This window comes from Schistocerca serialis, chromosome 1, assembly GCF_023864345.2.
Source record: "Schistocerca serialis cubense isolate TAMUIC-IGC-003099 chromosome 1, iqSchSeri2.2, whole genome shotgun sequence".
Classification (NCBI taxonomy): domain Eukaryota; kingdom Metazoa; phylum Arthropoda; class Insecta; order Orthoptera; family Acrididae; genus Schistocerca; species Schistocerca serialis.
The window spans coordinates 264,433,063-264,445,352 of NC_064638.1; positions in this window are offsets into that span (position 1 = coordinate 264,433,063).

The window sequence follows — 12,290 nt, forward strand, 5'->3', positions numbered from 1 at the left end:
ATAATTGCGTGTCGGAGAGAAAAGTGTGTAATTGTCTTACTCCTAACAGACGTTCGTGGAGGCGGTGGCTAAACTAGAAGAGTCAATTACAAAATACTGTATCATTATCATTGACTGTTGGTGTCGAGCAACCAAAACTGTTCATCAAAGGGTTTCGATGGAACTTGGGAGTTAGGGTTCAGGCACTCGCATATACTCCACATCAGAGTGTGAATGAGTGGTGAATGCGAAATAAAACTGTGAACAAAGTTACGTTAAATAAAACAGAAGAAACAAGACAGTTTGGTCGTATCTGTCATTATTCCATAAACTGTAACATTTCTTGTCGTTGTACGAAGCCTTTATAGACGATCGTTATGACAATTTGCTTCGAAGGGATCTCGTTACGAGTTAAGTTTTGGGGACCTGGTCAAGAGGGGATAGTTCGTAGATCCTAACTACTGCAGCTATTCTGGAATCAGGTGGTACCGTGACCGTTGTGTGTTGTCAGTGACTTAAGGTTACCATATCTCATGCTCTAAGATCGACGCGCATTTCCACTTGGTATAACGGTGCCTCACAGCAACAACGACAACGCCGACGACGAAGGAGGATACGGTAGAATACCTCTCGGATTTATCCGTTGTGTTACACTGCCTGAAAACAAAGTTTAGCTCCTAGAAGGGGAGGTAAAAACTAAATGAAGCTTCACAGGTTGAGAGGGTATATGCTGTTACTGCAGTGCGTACAAAATCGAGTCCCATATACTAAGATCTCGGCAGTATGAGCCCACTTATCAGTATGACGTTACACTCCGTCTGACCTGGATGCGTGCACTGATTGGTTGGGAAGGGTGTCACAGAGCCGTTGTATCGTCTCCTGAGGCAGTATTTCACACAGTGCTGTAACTAGTCCTTGACCTTGTGGATTTCTTTTTTGAGTCATCGGTCTTCTGACTGATTTGGTGCGGCCCGCCAAGAATTCCTCTCCCTCGTCAACGCCAACCTTCTCAGAGTAGCACTTGCAGCCCACGTCCTCAATTACCTGCCGGAAGTACCCCAATCTCTGTCTTTCTCTACAGTTTTTACCCTCTACAGCTTCCTCTACTACAATGGAAGTTACTTCGTGCTGTCTTAAGAGGTTTCCCATCTTCCTGTCCCTTCGTCTTGTCAGTGGTTTCCACATATTCCTTTCCTCGCCGATCCTGCAGAGAGTCTCCCTATTCCGTTCTTTATCAGCCTACCTAATTTTCAACATCCTTCTGCAGCAGCACATCTCCAATGCTTCGATTCTCGTCTATTCCGGTTTCCCCACAGTCCGTGTTTCACTGTCACACAATGCTGTGCTCCATATCCTGGAAACTGGCATTGAAAAGGAATTGACTTCCGAACTGGACCCACACGTGTTGTATCGTGGACAGATCTGGAGATCTTGCTGCCCACGGAAAGATTTCAACACCAAGCTTGTAGTTCATAGAGACACATACCATTTGTGGACGAGCATTGTCCTGTTGAAAAATGGCACCACAGTTCTGTCGCAGGTGGACGCAGGATGTTCGTGAAGTACCGCTGTGTCATCAGTTCCTGCAGTCATTACCAGCCGTGACCTGAAGCCATACCTGACGGCTTCCCGTTCTACGACACCCGGATTGACACCGAGGTGCCCATCCAAAGCAATGGAAGATGGGGACACCTCCGCAGGTGGGCACGATATTCGCCGACGATGGTCATCCTGAGTAGTGCGGAACCGCAATTCACCGCTGAACACAATGCGACGCCATTCAGCAGCAGTCCACGCTTCCCAGTCACGGCACCAAATGCAGTCGTTTGTGTTGTGGGGTTAGCGGCGGCCTACGCATGGCTGTTTGATTCCCTATTCGGTTGCTGCTAGTATCCGATGAATGGTGTGGGATGACACAGAAAACTACAGGGAGCCTATTACTTGTTTTCGGATAGCAGGTGCAGATGAGAAGTGGTTGCGATGTGTTTATGGTAGTAAGCGTGATCAAATGGAACCTAGACGATCAACATGCTCCCCCTTACTTTCACACGCAGTCCAACATTGGTCCTCTGTCACAACTGAATGCCACAGAAATCCGGATATTGCACGATACGACCAGTCGGATAAATGGAGACCCACAAAGAGGCACTATTCAAATTCTGTCGGCTGCTGATAACGCAGTCTCACACGAGAACGCACCATCTCCGTGTCTTTCATAGGGATCACTCAGGAAGACACTATTCACGCCCCTTATGTACTATATTAAGCTCAGTAAAAATACTGACCATGTAAACAACTAATGCACTGTGGTGGCCGTTTTACCTGTCACAGATACTTACCCTTCGGTGGTGTGAACGTGCACGAAGTTACATTGGCATCCAATGAGTGCTTCACTTTCTCTGTCAGGCAGTGTATTTCGGGATTGATGGATGATTTTCTTCCTCAGCTCCATTGGTATATCTACAGTCTCAGAAATTCTTTACAGTGAATAATAGCTTAGTTGCCGGTTCGTCTACTATTTTTGGATACTCCCCCGCATTTTAATGTACGCAGATCAACAACAGTTTTGCGTCACCCCATTATTTCGAAATGCGTCACTGCATGCGGGTATGGAGGGGCATGTGTTCAGCACACCGCTCTCCCGGCCGTATGTCAGTTTACGAGACCAGAGCCGCAACTTTTCAATCAAATAACCCCTCAGTTTGCCTCGCAAGGGCTGAGAGCACCCCACTTGTCAACAGCGCTCGGCAGACCGGATGCTCATCCAGCCATGTGCTAGCCCAGCCCGACAGCACTTATTTTCGGTGATCTGACGGGGACCCGTTTGGCCATTGGCTATGTACTGTATTACTGACATCAAATGTGATACCATTTGACTGCATTTGTCGTTATACTGCATCTGATACTACTGCATATACACTGTGCACAACTATTCCAATCGAAAATGTTAATTTTCCTACAGATATCCATGCCTTTATACTGGTTTCCACTACCGTATTTACTTCCTCATTTAAATGTGTGACACCACGTACAGTAATGGAAATAAGTATTCATACACTAGAGCGGGGAAAAGTAAACTGCCTTTAATGACAACACGGAACCAAAAACACTGATTGGATATGCACTATACACATTGGCCTGTAGCCTATGCTGGTATATAGAACGAGAATGAACAAGCTATTACAAAACAAAATACAAAAACATCTGCCAAGTTCTCTACTGCGCTGGGAATTAAGTATTCATACACCAACAGAAAATTACACTTATAACAAAGCCAGAACATGTTTAATACTTCGTATGCATACCCTTCCGATGTATTACTTCTCGCAACCTCCGTGGCATGGAATGGACCAGTTTTGTTGTAGTTTCCGACGTGATACCTTCCCATTCTCGAAGGAGAGCCTCTTTCAAAGAGGCCTTACCACGGATGTCGTGTTTTCTCACTCGTGTTTCCAGCTCACTCCACAAGTGTTCGATGGGATTCAGGTCCGGACTCTGAGCTGGTGTTTTAAGAGTGTGAGGTGTGTTGTAGAGCAACCGCAGCCGGACAATTTGCACCGTACGTTTGGGATCATTGTCCTGCTGGAAGTAATAATTTCTAGGAAGACCCAAGGCGTCAACACTCTGTTGTAAGTTCTGTTTGAGAATGTTCATATACACAAATCTGTCCATGGTACCTTCTACATACACTAATTTTCCGACACCGGAGGCTGACATACAGCCCCATACCATCAGTCCACCACCTCCGTGCTTCACCGTGGGTTGAATGTTGTTTCGGTCGGGGTCTGTATTCGGTCTTCCCCAGACCAAGATCCTACCATCATTGTGCACGATATTAAATTTGCTTTCATCACTAAACAATACAGTATCCCAGAAGCCTGCTGTCTTGGATACATGCTGTTTCGCGAATTCCATCCGCCACTTCATGTTCTTTTTACTGATGTAGGGCTTTTGTCTCGGGACCCCGGCACTGTAGCCCGAACGACTGAGAATGGTACGAACTGCCCTTGGAGTGATGTCCTTTCGGAAGTGGTCACGTACATATGCGGATAGTGCCGACGCTGTCGTTTTCGGGTTTTTCTTGATGATTCTTAGGTTCTGGTCTCTCTTGTTGTAAGCTTCTGTGGACGACCGTGTCGTTCACTGTTTATTACTACATGTCTGTCCTTATATCGGTTAATGATAGATTGCGCAGTCGCGCGGCTTCGTCTTATGATGTTCACAATTTCAGCAGAGGACTTGTGTTGAAGATATTGGGTGACAACGATGTTTCGTTCCTCAATGGTCGTTTCCTTCCCCTTGCGGCCCATTCTGCTGTTCCACCCTACCCACGTCCGACGTGCTGTTGCTTCACGGCCGTCACACGACTACACAAGTGTGGCATGCATTCCGGGGCTACATCAACCGTTTGTGATTACGTAGGCTTTCGCGATGTAATAAGTCTTGAAAGTCTCTTCGGGTTTGCTGCCGGATCCTAAAATCAACTTGACTCGATATTTCGGCGATCCAACTGTTCGCCATCTTCAGGAAATGCTGCTTCTGCTGATGAGTCCCGCTGAGAAACATCAACCGTTTGTTTGGTTGAAAGTAGTCCGCTGTATGAATACATTTTGCACTGTCGTAGACCGTGCGGAGTGTATCATATTTTATTTTCCCAGAATAGATTCATGGCATACGAGAAGCTTCATTACCAAAAACATGGTTATCTGACGCTACATCATCGTACTAATTCGTATCGGCGCTGTGGGTGATTTACCATCCCAACACACCATCATAGTTTGTCACCACCTACAGTATGAATACACTATTGCCCATTAAAATTGCTACACCAAGAAGGAATGCAGATGATAAACGGGTATTTATTGGACAAATATATTATACTAAAACTGACATGTGATTACATTTTCACGCAATTTGGGTGCATAGATCCTGAGAAATCAGTAACCAGAACAACCACCTCTGGGCGTAATAATTGCCTTGATACGCCTGGGAATTGAGACAAACAGAGCTTGGATGGCGTGTACAGATACAGGTGCCCATGCAACTCCAACACGATACCACAGTTCATCAAGAGTAGTGACTGCCGTATTGTGACGAGCCAGTTGCTCGGCCACCATTGACCAGACGTTTTCAATTGGTGAGTGATCTGGAGAATGTGCTGGCCAGGGCAGCAGTCGAACATTTTCTGTATCCAGAAAGGCCCGTACAGGACCTGCAACATGCGGTCGTGCATTATCCTGCTGAAATGTAGGGTTTCGCAGGGACCGGATGAAGGGTAGAGCCACGGGTCGTAACACATCTGAAATGTAACGTCCACTGTTCAAAGTGCCGTCAATGCGAACAAGAGGTGACCGAGACGTATAACCAATGGAACCCCATACCATCACGCCGAGTGATACGCCAGTATGGCGATGACGAATACACGCTACCAATGTGCGTTCACCGGGATGTCGCCAAACACGGATGCGACCATCATGATGCTGTTAACAGAACCTGGATTCATCCGAAAAAATTACGTTTTGCCATTCGTGCACCCAGTTTCTTCGTTGAGTACACCATCGCAGGCGCTCCTGTCTGTGATGCAGCGTCAAGGGTAACTGCAGCCATGGTCTCCGAGCTGATAGTCCATGCTGCTGCAAACGTCGTCGAACTGTTCGTGCAGACGGTTGTTGTCTTGCAAATGTCCCCATCTGTTGACTCAGGGATCGAGACGTGGCTGCACGATCCGTTACAGCCATGCGGATAAGATGCCTGTCATCTCGACTGCTAGTGATACGAGGCCGTTGGGATCCAGCACGGCGTTCCGTATTACCCTACTGAACCACTGAACCCACCGATTCCATATTATGCTGTCATTGGACCTCGACCAACGCGAGCAGCAATGTCGCGATACGATAAATCGCAATCGCGATAGGCTACAATCCGATCTTTATCAAAGTCGGAAACGTGATGGTACGCATTTCTCCTCCTTACACGAGGCATCACACCAACGTTTCACCAGGCAACGCCGGTCAACTGCTGTTTGTGTATGAGAAATCGGTTGGAAAGTTTCCTCATGTCAGCACGTTGTAGGTTTCGACACCGTCGCCAACCTTGTGTGAATGCTCTGAAAAGGTAATCATTTGCATATCACAGCATCTTCTTCCTGTCGGTTAAATTTCGCGTCTGTAGCACGTCATCTTTGCGGTGTAGCAATTTTAATGGCCAGTAGTGTAGTAATTTCCATGACTGTATTTTATCGTATGTTGTGTCCTATTGGTGTGGCGGGTGAGGCCAGAGACCCGGCGAGGAGCAGTGAGACACGGGCGCACAGCAAGTACAGCGACCCGTGCCGTCTTGATGGAGGCGGAGGAGGGAGGGTGGGGGTGGAGGGAGCAAAGCTGTGCGCGGGGGAGAGCGAGGTCCTGGCGGGGCGGGATCCGTGTTGGTGCTTTAGGACAGCGGCTCTAGCCTTGATCTCTGTTTGCCGAGGTAACGATGTTTGTGTTGCCTGGTGCGCGTGTAGCGCTCCGCGCGGCGCCGTCGGGCCCCGGAGAGCCGCGGCGCGGGCCAGCAGCGGGCCAGCTACAGGCTGGTGGGCGGCTGCCCGGCCCCCTCCGCCACCCACACCCGGCGCCTCCTCGCCGGCATCTCCTCGCCTCCTCGAGGCCCGGCCCAGCACGGCCTGATTAGATCACGTGCCGGCCCCGGCGCGCTGCTCGTTGCCCCAGAAGGCGCAACTGCCTGCTGCCTGCCTCTCTGTCCGACAACCGACGCGCGCGCCTCCTGCGCCAATACCAGAACGCCTGACGCGGTTAGGCTGCACAATTTTATGTGGCCCTGACCTCCGCGCGCCGATGCTGCTCCTGCGCGGCGTTCTCGCCTGCTGGTCCCCGAGTCGGTAGTAAGTGGGTCAGCAGTATAGTCAACGAGATGTATTATCAGGGCTGATCCACTAACGATTTCCAGACAAAACTGTAGAGATGGGGTAGCAAGTTTAGCTCCGCCAAGGGCGCAGATATAGAGGGTGTTACAAAAAGGTACGGCCAAACTAACAGGAAACATTCCTCACACACAAAGAAACGCTTACTTTCCATGTTAGAGCTCATTTTATTACTTCTCTTCAAATCACATTAAGCATGGAATGGAAACACAGAGCAACAGAACGTACCAGCGTGACTTCAAACAATTTGTTACAGGAAATGTTCAAAATGTCCTCCGTTAGAGAGGATACATGCATCCACCCTCCGTCGCGTGGAATCCCTGATGCGCTGATACAGCCCTGGAGAATGGCGTATTGTATCACAGACGTCCACAATACGAGCACGAAGAGTCTCTACATTTGGTACCGGGGCTGCGTAGACAAGAGCTTTCAAATGCCCCCATAAATGAAAGTCAAGAGGGTTGAGGACAGGAGATCGTGGAGGCCATGGAATTGGTCCGCCTCTACCAATCCATCGGTCACCGAATCTGTTGAGGAGAAGCGTACGAACACTTCGACTGAAATGTGCAGGAGCTCCATCGTGCATGAACCACATGTTGTGTCGTACTTGTAAAGGCACATGTTCTGGCAGCACAGGTAGAGTATCCCGTATGAAATCATGATAACGTGCTCCATTGAGCGTAGGTGGAAGAACAAACTAAAATGAGCTCTAATATGGAAATTAAGCGTTTCCGGAAACTTGTCCACATAACATCTTTTCTCGCCGGCCGAAGTGGCCGTGCGGTTAAGGGCGCTGCAGTCTGGAACCGCAAGACCGCTACAGTCGCAGGTTCGAATCCTGCCTCGGGCATGGATGTTTGTGATGTCCTTAGGTTAGTTAGGTTTAACTAGTTCTAAGTTCTAGGGGACTAATGAGCTCAGCAGTTGAGTCCCATAGTGCTCAGAGCCATTTGAACCATCTGAACATCTTTTCTTCATTTGTGTGTGAGGAATGTTTCCTGAAAGTTTGACCGTACCTTTTTGTAACACCCTGTAGAGCGCTCTGCGACCGTAAACGCATGCTGTTATCACAGTCACAGTTAACAAAATGTAACGCCGTAGTCGAATGGATTCCCCATTCTACATCTGCATGTACATCGATACTCTGCAAATCACATTCAAGTGCCTATCAGAAGGTTCATTGAGCCACCTTCACAATTCTCTATTATTCCAATGTCGTATAGCGCGCGGAAAAAATGAACACGTATATCTTTCCGTACGAGTTATGATTTCCCTTATTTTACCGTGGTGATTGTTCCGCCCTATGTAGGTCGGTGTCAACAAAATATTTACGCATTCGGAGGAGAAAGCTGGTGATTGGAATTTCGTGAGAAGATTCCGTCGCAACGAAAAACGCCTTTCTTTCAATGATTTCCAGCCCAAATCCTGTATCATTTCTGTGACACTCTCTCCCATATTTCGCGATAATACAAAACGTGCTGCCTTTATTTGACCTTTTTCGATGTACTTCGTCAGTCTTATCTGGTAAGGAGCCCCCACCGCGCAGCAGTATTCTAAAAGAGGACGGACAAGCGTGGTGTAGGCAGTCTGCTTGTAGGTCTGTTACATTTTCTAAGTGTCCTGCCAATAAAACGCAGCCTTTGGTTAGCCTTCTCCACACCATTTTCTATGTGTTCTTTCCAGTGAAAGTTGTTCGTAATTGTAATAGCTAGGTATTTAGTTGAATTTCCGGCTTTTAGATTAGACTGATTTATCGTGTAACCGAAGTATAACGAGTTTCTTTTAGCACTCATGTGGATGACCTCACACTTTTCGTTATTGAGGGTCAACTGCAACTTTTCACACCATTCAGATATTTTTTCTAAATCGTTTTTCAGTTTGTTTTGACCTTCTGATGACTTATTAGTCGATAAACGACGGCGTCATCTGCAAACAACCGAAGATGACTGCTCACATGGTCTCCCAAATCGTTTATATAGATAAGTAACAGCAAAGGGCCTATAACACTACCTTGGGGGAATGCAAGAAATCACTTCAGTTTCGCTGTCTGACAGGAAATCGCAAATCCAGTCACATAACTGGGACGATATTCCATAAGCACGCAATTTCACTACGAGCCGTTTGTATGGTACACTGTCAAAAGCCTTCCGGAAATCCAGGAATACGGAATCGATCTGAAATCCCTTGTCAATAGCACTCAGCATGTGAATAAAGAGCATTTGAGGAGGACATTTTCAAGGAGGTTTGTAGCTTTTTTGAGTGTCCGGGTGTGCTTCCGCGCATTGGTGCGACGTCATATGTTTTGAATACCCGAGCGCAGTTGGCCGTTATCGACAGCCGTCGTCCGCAGTTGCTTTCACCCTTGGTGTAAGACTGGTACACACCTTACTCAGCACCGTAACCCACGTATCATTCAGTTTCAAGCCCTCATCCTTCCTATTGAAATTCATGGGGTGTTATGGACTCTCTGTACAGCCATTCATGGTAGCCGCTTATCGCTGCCAGTACTTGAGTCATGTCAAAATGAATGTGCTGGTTTCCTGGCTCGGACACTCAAAGAAGATACGGTCCCGCTTGCAAATGTCCTCCGCAGATGGAGTTGGGTTTAAAGAAAGAAGGATCCCTTATTGTATGATTATATGATAGCGGAACAAACACTGGTAGCAGCTACTTCTGTAAAATATCTGAGAGTATGCGTGCGGAACGATTTGAAGTGGAATGATCATATAAAATTAATTGTTGGTAAGGCGGGTACCAGGTTGAGATTCATTGGGAGAGTGCTTAGAAAATGTAGTCCATCAACAAAGGAGGTGGCTTACAAAACTCTCGTTCGACCTATACTTGAGTATTGCTCATCAGTGTGGGATCCGTACCAGATCGGTTTGACGGAGGAGATAGAGAAGATCCAAAGAAGAGCGGCGCGTTTCCTCACAGGGTTATTTGGTAACCGTGATAGCGTTACGGAGATGTTTAGCAAACTCAAGTGGCAGACTCTGCAAGAGAGGCGCTCTGCATCGCGGTGTAGATTGCTCGCCAGGTTTCGAGAGGGTGCGTTTCTGGATGAGGTATCGAATATATTGCTTCCCCCTACTTATACCTCCCGAGGAGATCACGAATGTAAAATTAGAGAGATTAGAGCGCGCACGGAGGTTTTCAGACAGTCGTTCTTCCCGCGAACCATACGCGACTGGAACAGGAAAGGGAGGTAATGACACGTAAAATGCCCTCCGCCACACACCTTTGGGTGGCTTGCGGAGTATAAATGTAGATGTAAATGTGAAATCCATTCTACCAAGGCATAATAAACCAGAACATTTTATTAAGTGTGAAAGTTTGCGTTTTACTGTTATCAGCGTCCACTCCCGGTAGATGAGTGGTCAGCGCGGGAGAATGTCAATCCTAAGGGCCCGGGTTCGATTCTCGGCTGGGTCTGAGATTTTCTCCGGTCAGGGACTGGGTGTTGTGTTGTCCTCATCATCATTTCATCCCCATCGACGCGTAAGTCGCCGAAGTAGCGTCAAAAATGTGTGTGAAATCTTATGGGACTTAACTGCTAAGGTCATCAATGCCTAAGCTTACGGAAGTGGCGTCAAATCGAAAGACTTACATGCGGCGGACGGTCTACCCGACGGGAGGCCCTAGTCACATGACAACCCAACTGTTATCAGCTTGTTACTTCGTGCAACTAGCATTACAAACAAACGACTACTGCCAAACAGACGTCTACTGGTCCCAAAGGCTGGCGAGCAGATACGGAAGAAAATATGCTAATTTGACCGAAAGATCACGAGTTTCGCCCATTTTTGCCGACTTAGTACTGGAACGATAGGTGACCGTCGACAAAGTAAACAAAATACGTGGAGGAGACATGTAATTTATTTGCAGGCAGACATAGTTCTTTATTACACGTCATACTATAACAAATGCACTGCCATATACTATAAATTATCTACACTAAGGAAAAAAATCACAACGCGAAAAAATATTTAGTGAAGATTAATGAAATTTCGGGAACAAGTTTGTCTAGGTGGTGTATTTAAGCGATTAACATTGCTAGATGCCAGGGCACTGTATGCGTGTTAAGCCATTAAAAATGTGAAAAGATGGCACATTAATAATCTTTTTTCAAAGAGTAAACCGCCATTTAACTACGTACTTACCTTCTATACTATCTAGATTTCAACTTTTATGCCATTACAAAGAACAATGCTTAAAGCTAATAACCATTAACATATTAATTTGTACTTGATAATAAAACTAAATCCGAAATCTAGATAGGACAGAAGATAAATACAGAAGTACAGAGTCATGGTGGTTTACACTTAAAAAAAAAATTGTATGATAACAGCTCAACACAATCTAAAACATTTTACATTAATAATCGGTGTAACCGTCAGAATGTTGAATGAAAGTATGCAGATGCGCATGCATTGTGTTGTACAGTTGCCGAGTGTCGGTTTGTTGGATGGACTTACATGTCTGTTGAACTAGGTTGGTCAATACAGTGACAGTTAATGCTCGTTGTGGGTGACGCTCGAGTTGTCGTTCGATGATGTCTCATATGGGCACCACTGGACACAGATGTGGTGATCTAGAAGCTGAAGGTAACATACTGTCACTGCGTAGAGCATGTTGGATAACAACAGCGGTATGTGGGCGAGCGTTGTGCTGTTGGAAAACAGCCCGTGAAATGCCGTTCATGAATGGCAGCGCAACAGGTCGAACCACCAGACCGACGTACAAGTTTGCTTTCAGGATGCGTGGGATAACCACGAGAGTGCAGCTGCTGTCATACGAAATCGCACCAAAGATAATAACGCCAGGTGTAGGTCCAGTGTGCCTAGCACGCAGAGAGGTTGGTTACAGGCCCTCAATTCGCCTCCTTCTAATCAACACACGACCGTCACTGGCACCGATGCAGAACCAGCTTTGATCAGAAAACACAACAGACTTCCATCCTGCCCTCCAGTGAGCTCTCGCTTGACACCACTGAGGTCACAAACGGCGGTGGTTTGGGTCAGTGGAATGCACGTTACAGGGCGTCTTGGAAGTAACCGCTTCGTAACAGCTGGTTGTGTCACTATGGGCTAACTGCTGCTCAGATCACTGGTGTAGATGCAGTACGCAGCCATACACCGAACACGATGGTATTCCCTCTCGTAGTGTCGCGTGGCCGTCCGGAGTCCGATCTTCTTGCGATCGTACATTCTCGTGACCACGGTTGCCAAAACCATGTATATCGCTACATTCCTGCCAAGTCTTTCTGCAATATCGCAGAAGGAACATTCAGTTTCTTGTAACCCTATTACACGACCTCGTTCAAACTCAGTGATATATTGATAATGGCTTCTTTGTCGCCTTGACGGCATCGTTGACTAACATCAATTCA